The sequence below is a fragment of the Rutidosis leptorrhynchoides genome, chromosome 6, assembly GCF_046630445.1.
Source record: "Rutidosis leptorrhynchoides isolate AG116_Rl617_1_P2 chromosome 6, CSIRO_AGI_Rlap_v1, whole genome shotgun sequence".
NCBI lineage: Eukaryota > Viridiplantae > Streptophyta > Magnoliopsida > Asterales > Asteraceae > Rutidosis > Rutidosis leptorrhynchoides.
In genome coordinates, this window is record NC_092338.1 from 171,683,063 (window position 1) to 171,702,001 (window position 18,939).

At 31.3% G+C, this 18,939-nt stretch overlaps 1 long non-coding RNA gene across 4 annotated transcripts; it reads left to right on the plus strand.

Moving 5' to 3' along the window:
• The first annotated feature begins 2,964 nt into the window (after positions 1-2,964).
• LOC139851995 (uncharacterized) lies at positions 2,965-9,016 on the plus strand. Of its 4 annotated transcripts, XR_011760846.1 has the most exons (7): positions 2,965-3,801; positions 4,012-4,146; positions 4,284-4,334; positions 4,469-4,574; positions 5,099-5,636; positions 5,762-5,882; positions 8,606-9,016. It is a non-coding gene; the product is annotated as an uncharacterized lncRNA (long non-coding RNA). The 4 variants fall into 4 exon arrangements; XR_011760848.1 differs by having other exon boundaries at positions 2,965-4,146; positions 5,079-5,636; XR_011760845.1 differs by having other exon boundaries at positions 2,965-4,146.
• Positions 9,017-18,939: the final 9,923 nt, after the last annotated feature.

The following is an 18,939-nucleotide window of genomic DNA, read 5'->3' on the forward strand; positions in this document are numbered from 1 at the left end:
CTATTGGTATATACCAATAGTAAATACTTCTAGAAGCTGTGTATAATACGGGTAAAAAAACCGTATGAATGCGAGTAGAATTCTTTGAGGAAATTGAACGGAAATACGAGTATAGCTATCCTTTATATGTATTGGTATATTATAAAGTGTATTCAATACTTGTAAGGATGTATTTATACTTGTAATACATTATATGTAAATACATTTTAACATAAGTTAATTACGTCGTTTAAATAGTAATATATATATTGTTTGAAAACTCTTTAAAATCGTAGTATGAAAATATATATATAATACTTTGTTAATATGCTTAATGAGATATTTAATTATCATATTTTCAAGTTAAATATATATAAATCCATATATATACACAATAATTAAACAATTAAACAATTAAATCAAGTTATGACGTTCGTGAATCGTCGGAATAAAAGGGTGACCAAAAGCTTGTGTAAAACTCTTTTCGGAGGTTCAAGATTTATTAAAATTCATTGCTTATCGAGTCGGAATTATATAAAGATTAAGTTTAAATTTGGTCGGAAATTTCCGGAACGTCACAGGTTTTATGTGAGTTTAACCTAGATTGAATCACAATTGTTTAATCATTTATAGTTTAGTTGTTTGTATGTAACTAATGTGAGTTAGTCAAGTTTGAATGATTATGTTATAATTTATCAAATATTTAATCGGGTTCAACTGAAAGGACAATTCACGTCATTAGTGAATCATCTAAGTGAACACTGCTTCGTCCATCTAGTTACTCGTTTAGTTTCTTTCATATTTAGTTTAATCAAACTCCCACTTTTACAACTTTTAGTTTAGAATAATCATTAGCCTTTTAAATTCTAAACACTACTCTTTGTGAACAAACATGAACTTACATGTGCTAGCTACAAACGATTGAATTAGTTGCTCATTTGTGTGGAGTTAATTATTAGGTTTAGTTCTAGTTTAAATAGGTGTAGAAAACCCACATCAAGGTGCATGAGATATTCGATCTCAAAATAGGTTGTTTGGTACAAAAATTACAACTGAAACAACTTATATCACATGAAAGTGAGAACAAAATTGAAAGTTTGTTATAAGGGATTAGTTACAAGATATGTTAAGTTTATTTGATATAGAAGCTATGTTAAGTTCCTTTCTGGCAGCATCATATAGGAATTCGTTTGAATTCCCATATAACGTTTCAGTCATGTACTAATCATTAAAACATTTTAATCATTTTAATTATGTTTTAATGGAGAGTATCATATAATATAATATAATTAATGATAGTTATTATTATTATTACCCTATATACTAAAGTCTATATACTAAAGTACGTGGGCGATTTGGTCGTTTTGACCACTCCACGTTGTCCAAACGACAACACAAAAAAAAAACATATTCCCCCAAACTTCATCCAACTTTCATGTTTAGTCCCTCAATCAGGGGTGTAAAACGTAAATTTATTATTTTGATTAAAAATCTTAACCAAACTTCACCCTTATTTTCAACGGAATATATCTTCCCACTCGCCTCGCATTAAATTTTTTTGAACCCACCGTTCAACTCAGAAAAATCTTATGAATCCAACGGGAATAACTATATGTGAAACGGACACTTCTAAAAAAACGCTCAATACCTCGGACTATATTCAATAAATATACACACCTATAATACGCTCCGTTAACTATAAATACGCAACCCAAAGGCCCCGCGGCATCGCGCGGGCCTTTTTTCTAGATATAACAAGTACTTCTATATAATGATGGCTTATGTTCTTTCCAAGAAACAAATATTAAAGTGCTACGTATATTGATATTTTTTAATTTTTAAAATTAGAATTTAATTTAAAAATAGTTTTGGATTTGGAATTATTACAAAAGAAAAAGACAAATGATTTAATCGGAGAAGCCTACTATCGACAAAGAAAAAATAAAAAAGGGATTCGAATAAAATGGGGGTTACCATCATGTACTGTTTTGGTTGCTAGAAAGATACATCGCCTTGTATCATTATGAAATCCTAGCAATTTTAAAATCTTGGTTCTTAGAATTTAGATGTGTCATATAACATACTCCCTCCGTCCCAGATTAATTGTCCCCAGACAAAAAACACAAAGTTTAAGAAATGTCATTATCACAGTGTACTTTTTCTGTACTTTTTCCTAACTTTACAGTTTTACCCTAATCAATTAATTAGAAAAGCCTCTAACTTTTGTAATTTAATTTATTCATTAAGGACAATATTGTAAACTTTACTAAATTTACTTTCCATTTTTGGAAGTGGACAATTAATTTGGGACAACTCGAAAAGAAATACTGGACAATTAATCTGGGACGGAGGGAGTATCTTTTTATCAAACCAAAATTTACTGGTTAAGATAATTCAGTCTTAAAGTGCAATGTCATTAGAGTTATTGTAATGTTTAATAATGACATGCGTCATGCCATGAGGTACCACGTGTACATCATGGAACTCTTTCCTAGTGATCAACTAGAGCTGGATAGCTTAAGTCAAGTCAAAGTCACAGCTAGGGAAGCGTGAAGTTGACTCAGCAGAGTCCTTAGTCTATGACTCGTCCTTAATTGTCGGATAACGTGCATAACGTGCACAGCTCTAGAACATGTCGTGTATGTGTCCGTGTTTGGAACGAATTTATTTAATAGGGTTAAGGGTTACTTGTATTATGCTATCTCTAGCACCATCACACACCCAATCTTACGTCTCTCTTACACTAAAAACAAAGAGCTTAGTGAGTGATATCTCCAATCAACAATAGATCGTGACCATCCATTCAAAAAAAATATCAAATCCCAACCATTAATCTAATCTCATCATGTAAATCACGTGATTAGTAAAAAACAAGAGGTTAAATTGTCCTAATTACCCTTTGGATAGTTAAAACACGCGCACAAGCAGCCAAAAATTAGGAGTCGATTACATTTCAATCCCAAATGCTTCTTTCTAACAATCCTCTGATCCTCTGATCCATGAACTCTATCTTCACATGAAACCATTCTCAAATCAACATCATATCCGTGATTGCAATTCACAATAAAATTGATGTATCGCATAATCGGTCTATAACCAAATTGTTAGCAGTGATGATTTTTGTTTTCGTCGATCGAATCCTTCAAAATCATCAAACTACACGGAACAAATTTGTGAAATTAGGGGTTCAATCAGAAAAACAATTCATTCAAAAAATCAACCATGTATTCGATTCACTAATGAAAATTGGAAGATTCAACATCATCTGCATTCATATCCACAAATATGTAACCACGATGCATATTCAATCGTATCATCATCATCAACTTAGGAGTATTTCTTTTAATCTGAGTATTTCTTTTAAGCTGGCTCGCACCTAATCTAGGATTTGTAGATGACGATGATTGACGATCGAATTGTGCGGTAGCATTTATGGTTACGATTTCCATTAAATAAAACATCTGCTAATTCTAGGGTTCTTGCGGTTTGACCAGACGCTCTTGTGTGATACGTCAATAATGAAAAGGTTAGGGTTTCCAATATTGATTTATTATCGTTTTATATTACTATATTTAATTAAACATGATGTATTGAGAGATTGATTAGGGTTTCACGAATTAGATTCATATCCAATAATCTGACATCTGGTGTTGAAGGAAAGGCCAAATACAATTGGGTGGGAACACAAGTTAGTTCTTTAGAATTGTAGCCAAGCAAGAGCCCAAACGTCGACGAAATCATGTACGAATCTATCGATTAATACAATCGTCTACTCACTCGAAACTTGTATAATCGACGAATTCGATTGTAAAGTTTTAAGAGGTACAGGTTTAATCGATCAAACTGAAAAAAAAATTGGCTGTATATTTTCCTTTTTGATGAATTGTACAGTAGATATGGTAAAGATCTGAATGTATATTTTCGTTTATGATGAATTGTACAGTTTATATGGTAAACATCTTTATTTATTTATTTTCATTAAGATGAATTGTGTGTGTTTGTTTGATAGTATATATATATATAAATATCCAGGTATGATGTGCTCAGATGCTGACTTTGGACGATTGTTTCTCAGAGCAACCAAATTGTAGCACAAGTATACTGTTCTCCAAATAGATGTCGTGTCAATGTTGCATATTGCAAGAAAATAAGCCAACAATGACTCAGGTACATGACATTTTTGAGCATCAGCATATAAATATATTTATATTAAGCACTTAAAATTGTGTTCCATCTTTTATAAACATGTTGTGTGTTGTATTTGAATCTTTTTCAAATTTACAAGTAACACTTAATTTTTATAGTCTCATAGTTGATGTACCTACCCTTGAAGTTTACACAAGCTGCAATGACAAGTGAGATTTGCAATCCCTTATAGGAACAAATGAAATTGTTGTTCTTAAATTAGATCTTGATTTAGATTTTGATATTTCTCTACGATCTTAGTCATTGTTCAAAAACAATTTAAATTGTTTTTCTTCAATTCCAGAATAAGTCAAGTACAGGAAGTTTGCTTCTCTTATTCACTTTTGAAGAATGATAGCAAGTCAACTAAAATCTTTATGATTGTGGAGTATGATGATCTTCAAAAACAGGTATAATCTACATTCATTATGAATATTAGATACATATTATAGGTTGATCTTTTTCAATCAAATGTTTACTGTCGCATTTGCATAATGAATAATTTAATATATGATGTAATTATTATGTATTTTCAGGCTTTTAGTATACCTTGATATTGTCATATCATAATATAGTATATAGTAAATATCTTCGATATAAAAGTTGATTAGTTAATTTTTTGAAATTATTTACCATGTTTTAATCACCATTTATTAACATATATAAAAAACGTATGAGATATTATCTAAAAATAGGCTAAAACTTATTCCCCAAATTTTAGGAATTTCAAATTGGTCAACCCAATTAACAGTTGTAAATGATAATTATAATTTAGATACCCATATATTCTATTATGATGATTTAGTTGTTTATTCATTATACATAGTCATACCATTTCACACTTCCATTCACATTCAATCAAAATCAAAATTCAAACTAATAGCTTACACGAAGAGTTTCTAACGGTATTGAAGTTTTCACTCCACTCGATCAGATCACAAAAGGTTGAGATGACTACAAGGTCATATTTAAAGTTCATTTTAAATGAAGACATAATGGTGAGCCTTCGAGTTCTTTCGCATCTTTGGTTATCTACTAGAAGAAATATTATACTTGGTGATCTTATTCCATGGAAGGGTAACCCCAAGAATATGGTGTTGTAAATGTAGTTATAGGTTCAGGTGAAGGTTTTTTCAGCATAGGGTCTGTATATTTTTTTTGGAGTTTTATTGGTGCTGAGTTTCTACCCAGGTTTTGGGTTTTGGAGTCTGTTCATGTTTTTGAGTGGTCTGTGGTGTTGGGCTTTAGCCCTGTTTTTTTTTTTTTTTTTTTTGGTTCATGCTCCTTGCATGTTTGGGTGTTTGTTATAATATTTGCTTTCCAAAAAAAAGTTCATTATGTGTGTAATGTTTTTTGGCTTTGTTTGTAGTTGTGGGAACCTCTCCGGTGGATAGTGGGGGAAGTTTGTTGGAAGGTTGCAGGCCTCCCTTTCCTCCTATTATTGGTTGCAAATTAAATTTATAAATTAAGAGGTTTGTTTATGTTCTCTTTTCTATTTTTTAAGCATTTTAGGGATCATATGTATGTTTTACATGAACTTTCTCACAAATCATTTAAAGTGGCTTTTAAGGTATCTGCTCTAATTTTTTTGGTGCAGATTCCTTGGGTGCATTATCTTTCAAGATGGATAATGAATGTAATATAGGCAGATATGGTATGCTATGCATTGGTCGAGAGTTTTATTACCGCAGACAAAGAGTTCAATAATTGCTTAAGAGGTTAGATTTCATAAACAAAATATTGTTTAAGTACGTTTATTTTTGCCATTTTATTGAAATACTAACTGATGTTATGCGAGGTGTATACGAAATAGTTATATTTTTATTGCGAAATACTATTAAATACGATACAATTTTACACAAGTTATTTATTTATTTATAAAGTTGATATACCTAAACCTTGCTACAACACTATAGGCAGTGTACCTAATCGTAAAGTAGTGTAATTTTTAGTAAGTCCGGTTCGTTTCGCAGGGAGGTAACTGAGTTTAACGCTATATTTATTTTAAAAACTATATATATATATATATATATATATATATATATATATATATATATATATATATATATATATATATATATATATATTATTATTATAAGGGGGGTTTTTACCGTTTAGTGACCGGTTTGTCGATTTTATGTCTTAAGTCACAATTAAAACCTAATGTAAAATATTAAATATAAATATAACTTAATTTAAAGCGTAAAGTAAATGACGATAAAAGTGCGATAAATAAAAGTGCAATAATTTAAAGTACGATGAGATATAAAATAAAGGAATTATGCTTATTTAAACTTCCGTAATCATGATGTTTGACGTGTTGTTTTTAATTTATTACCATGGGTTAATTGTCCTTTCTCCTGGATTATTCGATATGTCCATCTAGTTTTTGTCCATAACAGTCCATCAATCATAAATATAAAGTGCGAGTGTCCTCGTCAAATTATCCTTATACTCGAAGTCAAATATTCCAACTAATTGGGGACTTAAACTATAATAAGGTTTTAATACATTGTTAATGATTACACCAGGTTATCGACTGTGTGCAATCCAAGGTTTTAATACTTTATTAACAATTACACCAAGTGTCCTTGTATGTAATCCACCCCTGTTTTAATGAGTCCATTGATGACTATTAATTCATCCCCGTGTCCAGTTAAATGAACGATTATTAGTATTTATAAATATCCCGCCCATCGTGTCCGATCGAGTGTATGTGGTTATTTATAATTACCTCAAATTGTAAATCTATATATTAAATTAACGAACTATCATTCAATTAAACAAATATAAAGCCCATTAATAGCCCATAGTCCAATTTCCACAAAAATATCATACACATAATCGGTGTATAAAATCATTCTCTCGATACATAACATTCACTTTTCATTCATTGCTTGGCTTGGTAACCAACCTTAACATATAATGCGCATAATAATATCCCAAAACAGAACATCTCGTATGTATAATAATCATATAAACTTCGAAGTACTAAACATCACGCCCACTAGCCCTTCCGTCTAGTGAACATTCTGGGTGGGGGTGTTAAACCCGGTAGCTACCTTTAGGATTCGCGTCAATTAGGCGTGCTCTAATTCTCAAAATTAGTGATGTTCCCTAATTCTTAGGTTACCAAGCAATAATAATCAGGGAAAAAATATTCATATCAATTGTGGCAATTATCACGTCCACATAATTCAATCTGGCAATTATCACGTCCACATAATTCATTCGAGGAATATTTTGCTTGTGTCTATCTCGTCAAACATTTATAAAAGCATTTCATGTATTCACAGTTCAAAATGTATTTCAAAAGCATTTAATAAAGCAGTTGTAAAAGTAGCGCATGTATTCTCAGTCCCAAAAATGTAAAGAGTAAAAGGGAATCAAATGAACTCACTATACTGTATTTTGTAGCAAAAATACATATGACGGCATTGAACAAGTGTAGGGTTGACCTCAGATTCACGAACCTATATTATTCATATATATATTAAAAACGTATACTTGTAATCGAACAAATTTTTATATATCAATATTAGTAATATATATTATTTCAATTGTTATATTTTTATATATACATACTTTTATATATGTTTTATATAAATATTTTGATAATAATAATAGCCATCTCAACCGTTGTATTATTAATACTATACTTGTATAATAATCATAATAATAATAATAGCAATGATAATAATAATATTAATATTTCCATATTATATATAAATTTTAATTATTTTCATAATACTTATAATAATAATAATTAATCATACTTTTCATAATAATAATAATGATGATATATATATATATATATATATATATATATATATATATATATATATATATATATATATATATATATATATATATATATATATATAATAATAATAATAATAATAGTAATAACAAAAATAATGATAATTTTAATAATAATGTTGATTTTTGTAATAATGAAAACTTTAATAAAATTGATGTCTTTAGTAATAATGATAATTATAATAATAAAAATGGTACTTTTACTAAAAATGATACTTTTAATGATAATTCGTAATAATAATGATACTTTTAATAATAAAAATGATTCTTTTAATATTAGTGATAATTTTAATAATATGAAAATTTTAAATGATAATGTTTACTCATTTTAATAAAAAGTTACTTTTAACAATAATGAAAATAATAATATTAATAATAAGGATAATACTAATAATAATAATAACTATAATGATAATACTTATATAAATGATAATAATGTAAACTATATTAATGATAATAATAAAAATCATGATATCAATAATAATAATCCACAATAATAATAATCCACAATAATAATAATAATAATAATAATAATAATAATAATAATAATAATAATAATAATATTTATACGGAGTACCTAATAAATAAATAAATCACGCGGTTTATTTGTCTCCCAAAACAGATCGAAACACTAGAAGGAACACGCAGAGAAGATAACACGATTTTGGGGATCTTGAATTCGTCACAGATCGATCAATCAAGCAACAATCATCGATTTCCAGTAGGTCATTGATTCATCATCATCGTTCAATCGTCATCATCAGTCCTATTCAGCATCGTTATCGCATAACAACAAACAAATCGAAGAAGTAGTTGGTGTTCGATTGATGTCTGTTCAAATTAGGAAGAAAGATTAAACACCGCAGCGTGTAGTAACAGGGATAGCATCAAATCATCATCAATTGATTATGAAATCGGTCTAGTAATTGATCCAGTAGGTAAAAGGTGTTCTTGTTATTTATTTTCTTATCTATTTATATAAATGTATATTTTTTTATCAACCAACATCGTTCATTGTAATTTAGAAATCAATTCATCCAGATTTATTGTAATGTAATCCATTTGTTTGGTTTGATTGTTTATAACTGGAATATAAAATAGAAACAATAGGGATCAGCATAGTAATCGTGTAGCAGTGATAATTATGAAGTAATTGAGTTGTTTCGGTTTACCATGGTTTAAACGGGAAGACAGGAACGATTATAGCAACTGTAGTGGTGCTCTTGACAGGAAAATAGAAGGTTTTATAGCGTAACAGCAGCAGTTTCTCAGGTGAGTTTTGTTTGAATAATATGTTAGAACAAATGGGTTTTGATGGTACCCATTATCGAACAAAAATAATAAAAACGAGCAGCTACGATAGTGTTTGGTTGAAGTTACAGGCTGTGGTGACAACAAGCCAGAAGTAGTTTCAATCAGTAGGTGTTCTAATAGTGGTCGTAGTGGTTTATTTCAACAGTAAAACGGATAGGTTATAGTAGCAGTAAAAGATCATTTTTTTTATAGTGGTGTTGTGGTGGTTCTAGTCCGAAGGTGAATGGTGGTTTCGATGGTGGATGAAGAGAGTGGTGGTTCAATTCATGTGTGCTTTGATTTAATGTTCGAACAAGAAACAAAAAAGGCACAAACATGGTGATAGTTGTGATTAGTGTGGTGTGTAGTTTCATGTTAGTGAAGATGGTGACGGGTTGTGGACGGTTCATGGTGGTAAGCAGCTGTGGACTATGGTGGTGACGGATAGAATGGTGAGTGGTTGTTCGTTCTTGATCCAAAACAAAACAAAACTGTGGGGTTTGGAGATGATGATAAAGTGAAGGTGGCGGTGGGTGTAACCGTGAGTGGTGATAAAGAAATAATGCTTGAGAACTTGCAACTGTATTGACTTGGGTTTGATCGCACCAAAACAGGAAACAATAATGGTTATATAGGTTTGATCACATAGGATATTTTTGGTTAGCAATCGAGCATGAGCAGAATATAAATGCATGTATACGTGTGATATATATATAGACTTGTGATTGGGTTAGTTGGTAAATAGAAAACATTGCAATCCCACTCAATACTTCAATTACGGATTAATTGAGCAAGTTGTGTTGTTTGGTATATATTAAATCACTATATGATATTTATATGTATTTTAATATGGTACATAATGAAATAATTATGATGAAGTCAAAAGCAAAAACAGTAAAAGAGGATTATGATTTAAATCTTGTGACATTTATTTGGTTGTACACATGCGACATTTTCCATGGAGTATTATATCGTGTCCATTGCTAAACAGTTAACATATAAAAGTGTTCCTAGAAATCTCAAATTTTCAATTTAAGTCCATTTATTTATTCTGGTCATTACCTGTTTGAAACCAGATAAAAAAGATTCGATAATTATTTATTTTCTGTTTCAATTTATATGTACGGAGTACAAAAACTTAGCTTGAAAAGGTAAAAAAAAAATATTTATCAAAACTATTATCTTTTTAATCAAAATTTGGTACAACTTTTATTTTAAAACTTTATATATATATATTAGACCTATTTTAAAAATAATTAAATGTCAACCGAAAGTTACAGACATTTACCATTTAAGCTCAAAATTAATTATATTTAATATACACTATGTATATATATAAACAGTTGTAAATAACAAAATTTACTACGCAAATAAATATATATTAAATAATTAAATTAGACAATATATATACAAGAAATATACGTATAAAATAATAGTTTTTATTACAATGTATTTTATTGTACATATTTATTTATAACAATAAATGTATATAATAGTTTATTAATGTTCATGTTATTATATATTATACATATATTTATATATACACATATTTATATATATCCACATATTTACAAGCAATGGTTCGTGAATCATCGGGGACAGTCGAAGGTCACATGAATATATGAAAATAGTTCAAACTTTTTGAGACTCAACTCTACAAACTTTGCTTATCGTGTCGGAAACATATAAAGATTAAGTTTTTGGTCAGAAATTTCCGGGTTGTCAAAAGTTAGCTAAAAATCTATGTATTATACGAAGCTCTTTTTTGTTAATATCTAAATAGGAGTGTCTTCCTGCCCGTGTAAACACATTAAAATTTGACATACGTCTCCATACGGCGTTAGCATCAAAATTTCTATCTACCCTCTCACCGTGATAAATTAAAGCTGTACAATCAGGTGATAATAATTCAGTGGGGGTGTAAATCTGTAAAGCTCTAGCCATATCTATCATAGACATCCTGTACATCCTACCTCCAAGTAAAAACCTAAGAAAACTCTTATCGTCTAACCTATCTACATCCTTATTTAAAGCTATACTACTCATTAGCTCAACACACCACTCCTTATATACAGGCCTACAAGTGGTAAATAAACGTTCCGAATCAGTAAAAGAAGAGCTGCCATACCTTTGGATTAGATGCTGCCTAACTGAGTTAGCTAGGCTGACCCTTACCAAAGGCTCCCAATCTATTACCCTTGGTACTTCTACATTTTTGGTCCAAAGCTTAAATTTGTCACTTTGGTACGTCGGGTAATCTCTCCAACTTCTATCAAACCTTAGATTGAGGTATAACTCCTCTTCATGAATTCTCGAGTGTTCTATTACATGGTGAACGGGAAATACTACGTAGGCAATAAAAAATTGTGGCTCCGACTCATAGTATGGCACGTGTTGATCATAATGTTGTTGTTGTTCAGGTTGTGGTTCCGGTTGCGGTTCTTGATCAGGTTCTTGTTCAAGTCGTCTGGACGATGATGCACCGTCCGTATCTGTATTTCTATACAAAACACATTAAACACAAAATTTGTGCATCCAAATATGCATTAATGTTAGCAAAATAACAAATTAAAACAATTACAATAACATGTTTAATCCATATTAAACTTATACTCATTTTCATATTTTTATTAATTCTACAATTTTTCAAATAAGCATATATGAAAATGTATACAAAGTTCATAAGCATTCAACTCAAATAACATGTTAAAATAACCATTACTAGCAATTAAATAAGTTTCAAATGGCAGTTACATCAAAATAATCAAGTTCATGAATTTTAGACTTAAAAAGTCCACTTTGATGTTCAAAAATTATGTTTAGGATCAAAGTTTGGATCATTTAGCTACCTAAACATGTTACACTACTTAATTTAACAATAATCCATAACAAAAATCGACCATAACCTGTTTATATCAAAAAGCTCCAAATTGCTCAAGAACACAAACCCTAGATTTCTAAATTTTTTGAAGTTTAAGGCTTCAAATCATGACAAATAGCATCAATCTAGGTTATACATGCATAATATACTAACAATTTAACTCTAATTACACTAGAAATTATCAAAATTAAATTAGATAAAATTTAGCTCAAGAACACTAAAATTCGAATTTAAAGAGTTTTAGGGGTGAAATCGTTACCTTCTTTGAAAAATTTCTGAACAACCGCATGATTAGAGCGGATTATAGCAAGAAATTTGGTTGAATTTGGTTGAAAAATGATGATTTTAGGTGATTATGTGTGTGTGTGTGTGTGTGTGTGTGTGTGTGTTCGTGTTTGAGTGTGTGTGATTGTGTGGACAGAGAACCAGTCGATGGCCTTTTGTTCCTGACCAGTTTTTATATGCCATGCTATCGCATGGTATGTAAGGCAAAACCCCATGCGATCGCATGGGGTATAATTTTTTTTTATTTTATAAAACCTTTGATTTATAAAAACAAAAATGAAATAAATTTAAAATTTTGTTTCCTTTTATATTGAGGGCGTTTCGGTACGTTGACCTAGTTCGTCCCTCGACAAAATTTTAAAAATTTGTCTTTTTAAAGCGTTGTTTTAAAAGCTAAGGTTTTTGAATTTTTTTTTATGTTTTTGGCATACTTTAGATCAATAAAATTAAAAATAATGATAATAAAATTTCTCGTCCCGCCCTCGGGTAAAGCAATTTCGGTTCAACGACCTAGTTTTCAACTCACGACGAATTTTAAATATCAAATTTTTAACTTAATGAAATAAAGTACATTTTTGTTTTTAAATTCACATCAAACTTAAATTTTAAAATGCATATTAAAATTTCATATAAATATTAATAATATTTATATACATTAATTTTACAAACTTATATTGAAAATATTAATTTTTAAAATATTTAAAAACTTAAATATATTGGTTTTAAAAATTTACAATAATAAGTTAATATTAATTTAAAAACAAGGTAAAAATTAAAATTAAAAATCTTTTTGGTCTTTTATCCCACTTTAATCAATCAAATATTATCAAAAATATACGCCCCTCTTTTGGGTAAAGTAATTTCGGCTATTTTACCTAGTTTTACTCCTGACGAATTTTTGAAATATTTTGGATTGATTGATTAAAGATATTTATACCTTATGAATAAACGGTAAATTTCGCAGTGATGAATTAAATTTTTGTATGATATCAATAATTTCGGTTTCGCATACCTAATTTTATTGAATATCAATTTAATACTTTATAGCGAACGATTCAGCGTTTATTATTAAAAGGTTAAAAGCAATAAATAAAAACTGTACATACTTACCTATGAGATAGAATTCTCAGAGACCTGCTTTAGCCGACTCATAGGAGAGTCGTGTGATTTGGTTTTCCATAGCTACGTAAGCGTAATCTCGATTCTTCAATAATTTTTCTTCTAAACATATGAACGGTCCTTCTCTGCATAGAGTAACAAATTCGGTATTTGAATATGTTTGATTGTTCGAACATTTACCTTCGTGTGACCATTTTCCGCATTTATGACATCTTTCAAGGTGTCGTGCTCTTCTTTTTGTTGCGGATTTTGATTTTCCTTTACCAAAATGTATCTTATGATGATCTTTCCTGAGTTCTTTCCTCACTTCGTCCATTTTGCTTCTTATGAATGATACAAGTTCACTCGGGAAGATGTTATTATTACGTTTAGTAATCATAGCGTGTAGTAGTAGACCATGGTTCAGATCAAAGGAATTCTTCATCTTGTAAAACCTAAAAAAATAAAAATTCAGAATGGGGGGAGAAGACTAGTTCTTTAGGGTCTGCTAGGGAAAGACCATTCGGATTCCATTCTCGGAAACTACACGAGAACAGAATATCTAACTCTAACAGAAATACATATTACCCTTAAAAGATTCGAATCTTCCCACACTTAGTTAGCTGTGGTGTCGAAATTGTGATTAAATTCATCTTCAACTTCCATTAGATTATCTATGTAATGTTTAACTCTGTGACCATTAACCTTAAATTCAATCCCATTCGAATTTATTAACTCTACTGTTCCGTACGGGAAAACTCTTTTGACTATGAATGGTCCAGATCATCTTGATTTCAATTTTCCAGGAAATAGCTTGAATCGTGAATTGAAAAGAAGGACTCTATCTCCTTCCTTAAATTCTTTTGAACTTCTGATTCTTTAATCATGCTATTTCTTCGTTCTCTCCTTATAGATTAACGAATTTTCATATGCATCATGTCTCAATTCTTCTAATTCGTTTAGTTGACTTAACCGTAGACGTCCAGCTTCATGTAAATCAAGATTACACGTCTTCAAAGCCCAAAATGCTTTGTGCTCAATTTCTACTGGAAGGTGACATGCTTTTCCGTAAACGAGTCTAAAAGGTGTGGTTCCAATTGGAGTTTTGTAGGTTGTTCTAAAATCCCAGAGTGCATCCTCCAATTTTATGGACCATTCCTTCGGATTTGATCCTACGGTTTTCTCTAGAATACATTTTAAAGCTTGGTTGGTATTTTCAACTTGTCCACTTGTTTGTGGATGATAAGCGGTGGAGATTTTATGAGTTACTCCATATCTTTTAAGAACTTTCTCAAGTTGATTATTACAAAAATGAGTACCCCGATCACTTATTAAAGCTTTCGGTGTTCCGAACTTTGCAAAAAGATGTTTTAAGAAGTTGACTACAACTCGTGCATCGTTAGTTGGGAGAGCTTGTGCTTCCGCTCACTTAGATACATAATCAATGGCAACGAGAATGTAGAGATTATTATGAGATCTTGGAAATTGACCTATAAAGTCAATACCCCAAACGTCAAATACTTCACATACTTGAATAACATTTTGTGACATTTCATCACGTTGACTTATTTTTCCGACCCTTTGACATGCATCATAGGATTTACAAAGAAGGTGTGCGTCTTTGAAAATTGTAGGCCAATAGAATCCAGCGTCATAGACGTTCCTTGCTGTTAGTTGAGGCCCATAATGCCCTCCTGTTGGTCCTGTGTGACAATGGTTTAAGATTTGACTAGCTTCATCTCCGAATACGCATCGGCGTATTATTCCATCGGGACAACTTTTAAACAAATGTGGATCTTCCCAAAAATAGTGTTTTATATCACTAAAGAATTTCTTTCGTTTTTGGTAGACAACCCTTTTTCAAGGAATCCGCATACTAAGTAGTTTGCATAGTCCGCAAACCATGAAATTTCATTATAATCGATCTTTAAAAGATATTCATCAGGAAAGTTGTCTTATATGGCCGATTCATTTAGAACTTCTAATTCAGGATTTTCAAGACAAGAAAGATGATCAGCGGCGAGATTTTCTGCTCCCTTTTTGTCTCGAATTTTAATATCGAATTCTTCTAAGAGTAAGATCTAACGGATTAATCGTGGTTTGGCATCTTGTTTCGAAAATAGGTATCTAAGAGCAGAATGATCGGCATAGACCACCGTTTTAGCTAAAACGAGATATGAACGAAATTTGTCAAAAGCAAAGACAATAGCAAGGAGTTCTTTTTCAGTAGTTGTGTAATTCGTTTGTGCTCCTTGTAACGTCTTACTAGCGTAATAAATAGGTTGAAATCATTTTTCAATCCTTTGTCCTAAAACGGCTCCCATTGCAAAATCACTTGCATCGCACATGAGTTCAAATGGTAGATTCCAATTTGGAGTTATCATGATCGGCGTATTAGTGAGTTTTTCTTTAAGAATATTAAAAGATTTGATGCATACATCCGAAAAGATGAATGGAGCATCCTTTTCTAGGAGTTTATTCATAGGAGTGGCAATTTTAGAAAAGTCTTTTATGAAACGTCGGTAAAAACCGGCATGCCCTAGAAAACTCCTAACTCCTCTAACATTGGTGGGATGTGAAAGTTTAGCAATTACATCTACTTTAGCTCTATCCACTTCAATTCATTCCTTTGAAATTTTATGACCAAGAACGATGCCTTCTCTAACCATGAAATGGCATTTCTCCCAATTAAGTACTAGATTTGATTGTTCGCATCTAATAAGCATTCGTTCAAGATTAATTAGACATGTTTCAAAAGTATCACCGAAGACTGAAAAGTCATCCATGAAAACTTCCATACATTCTTCTATCATGTAGTGAAAAATCGCCATCATGCACCTTTGAAAGGTTGCAGGGGCGTTGCAAAGTCCAAATGGCATGCGTTTGTAAGCAAAAGTACCATAAGGGCACGTGAATGTGGTTTTCTCTTGGTCCTCGGGTGCGATTGGAATTTGAAAGTATCCGGAGAAACCATCAAGAAAACAATAGTAACTGTTCCCAGCTAACCTTTCCAACATTTGATCAATGAAAGGTAAGGGAAAGTGATCTTTTCTAGTGGCGTCATTTAATTTTCTATAATCAATACAAACACGCCATCCTGTTACAGTCCTAGTAGGAATAAGCTCATTTTTTTCATTTGTGATGACAGTCATGTCACCCTTCTTAGGTACGCATTGAACTGGGCTTACCCATGGACTATCAGAGATTGGATAAATTAAACCTGCAACGAGCAGTTTAATAATTTCTTTCTTAACAACATCTTGCATATTAGGATTTAGTCTTCGTTGGCGTTGCACATATGTTTTATGACCTTCTTCCATAAGGATTTTATGTGTGCAATACGAAGGACTTATGCCTTTAATGTCATGAATCTTTCATGCAATAGCTGGTTTATGAGCTTTTAGCACAGAAATGATTTGGGATTTTTCATTTTCCGTAAGAGAAGACGATATTATTACAGGTAATTCAGATTCACCATGTTAATAAGCGTATTCCAAGTGGGTTGGAAGTGGCTTTAACTCTAATATTGGTGGTTCTTCTATCGATGGTTTGTATCGATATATGTCTTCCTCTTTTAGCATTTGAAGTTCTTCTGTTGTTGGTTCGTATTCATTAGCCATGAGTGTAGCTAACATTTCAGCTTCATCAATTGTTTCAGTTCCTTCTCCTAAAGAACATTCTCCCGTTCCTTGTAATTCTAGAAATTCTTATAACAATTCTGCATGTGAATCTATAGTTTGAATATAATAACATGTATCATCTACAGATTGTGGTTGTTGCATGGCTCTATCAACAGAAAAGGTAACACTCTCGTCCTCTATACTTAGGGTCAGATTCTTACCAAACACGTCTATTATTGCTTTAGCCGTGTTTAAGAATGGTCTTCCTAATATGAGAGGAACTCGAGAATCTTCTTCCATGTCCAGAATAACAAAATCTACTGAAAATACTAAAGTACCAACTTTAACTAGCATGTTCTCCATTATCCCTCTAGGATATTTTACTGATCGATCGGCTAGTTGTATGCTTATTCGTGTTGGTTTCAATTCTCCGAGGTCTAGTTTAGCGTATAGTGAATACATCATTAAATTTATACTAGCACCTAAGTCTGCCAATGCTTATATTGAACTAAGACTACCTAGAAAACATGGAATTGTGAAACTTCCTGGATCAGAGAGTTTTTCTGGTAGTTTATTCAACAGTACTACAGAACAATTAGCATTCATAGTAACATTCGAGAGTTCTTCCATTTTCTTTCTATTTGTGATTAGATCTTTCAGGAATTTAGCATATCTAGGCATTCCTAAAATCACATCAATGAAAGGAAGATTGACATTTATTTGTTTAAACATATCCAAGAATTTGGATTGCTCGGCTTCAAGTCTTTCTTTTCTCATTTTACTCGGGTAAGGAAGCGGTGGTTGGTATGGTTTAACATAAGGTTTAGCCTTAACGGTATTATCTTCATTAACCTTTTCAACTACCGGTTCTGTTTCCTTCTCTTGCTCAGGCTGTGGTTCTTGTGGAGTAGGAATAGAGTATCAGAATTTACATGCATTTCAGGTGGTTTAAGTGTAATACCACTTCTTGTGGTAATGGCTTTAGCTGTTTCATTCCGGGGGTTAGCATTTGTATCGCTGGGTAGACTCCCCGGTTTTCTTTCACCTATCAACCTTGCTAGGTTACTTACTTCTTGTTCCAGATTTTGAATAGAAGCTTGTTGAATTCTAAATGCTTGAGCATTTTGTTCATTGGTTTGTTTCTGAGATGTGAAAAATTGAGTTTGAGATTCAACTAGCTTCGACATCATATCTTCTAAATTTGTCTTTTTATCATCGGTTTGTGGTGGGTTATTTTGAAAAATAGGTCTTTGCTAATTGTAAGTATTGTTAGATACTTGTTGATTGCTAGGACCTTGTTGGTTGTTGTATGGAACATTTCGGTTATAATTCTGATTGTAGTTTGGTCTTGGTGGTTGATAATTATTCTGATAATTATTTCCAGGCCTTTGGTTCATGTATGAAACATTATCTCTTTGTTCCATTGTTTGTTCAATACTGATACAATCTTTTGTCAAATGTGGTCCTCCACACTGCTCAGAACTAATTCGTATTGCGTGAATATCTTTAGTCATCTTTTCCATTCGTCTTTCGAAAGCATCTAACTTTGCGGAATTGGAATCAAAATCATGGCTAGAATCGGCTCTAGCCGCTTTAGATGATCTAACGATGTCTTTTTCTTGATGCCACTCATGTGAGTGGGAAGCAGTGTTATCAATAATTTTGTAAGCTTCAGTTGCGGTTTTCTTCAAAATGGAACCACCTGCTGCTATGTCGATGTCTTTTCGTGTAGTAATATCGCATCCTTGGTAGAATATTTGTACTATTTGATAAGTGTCT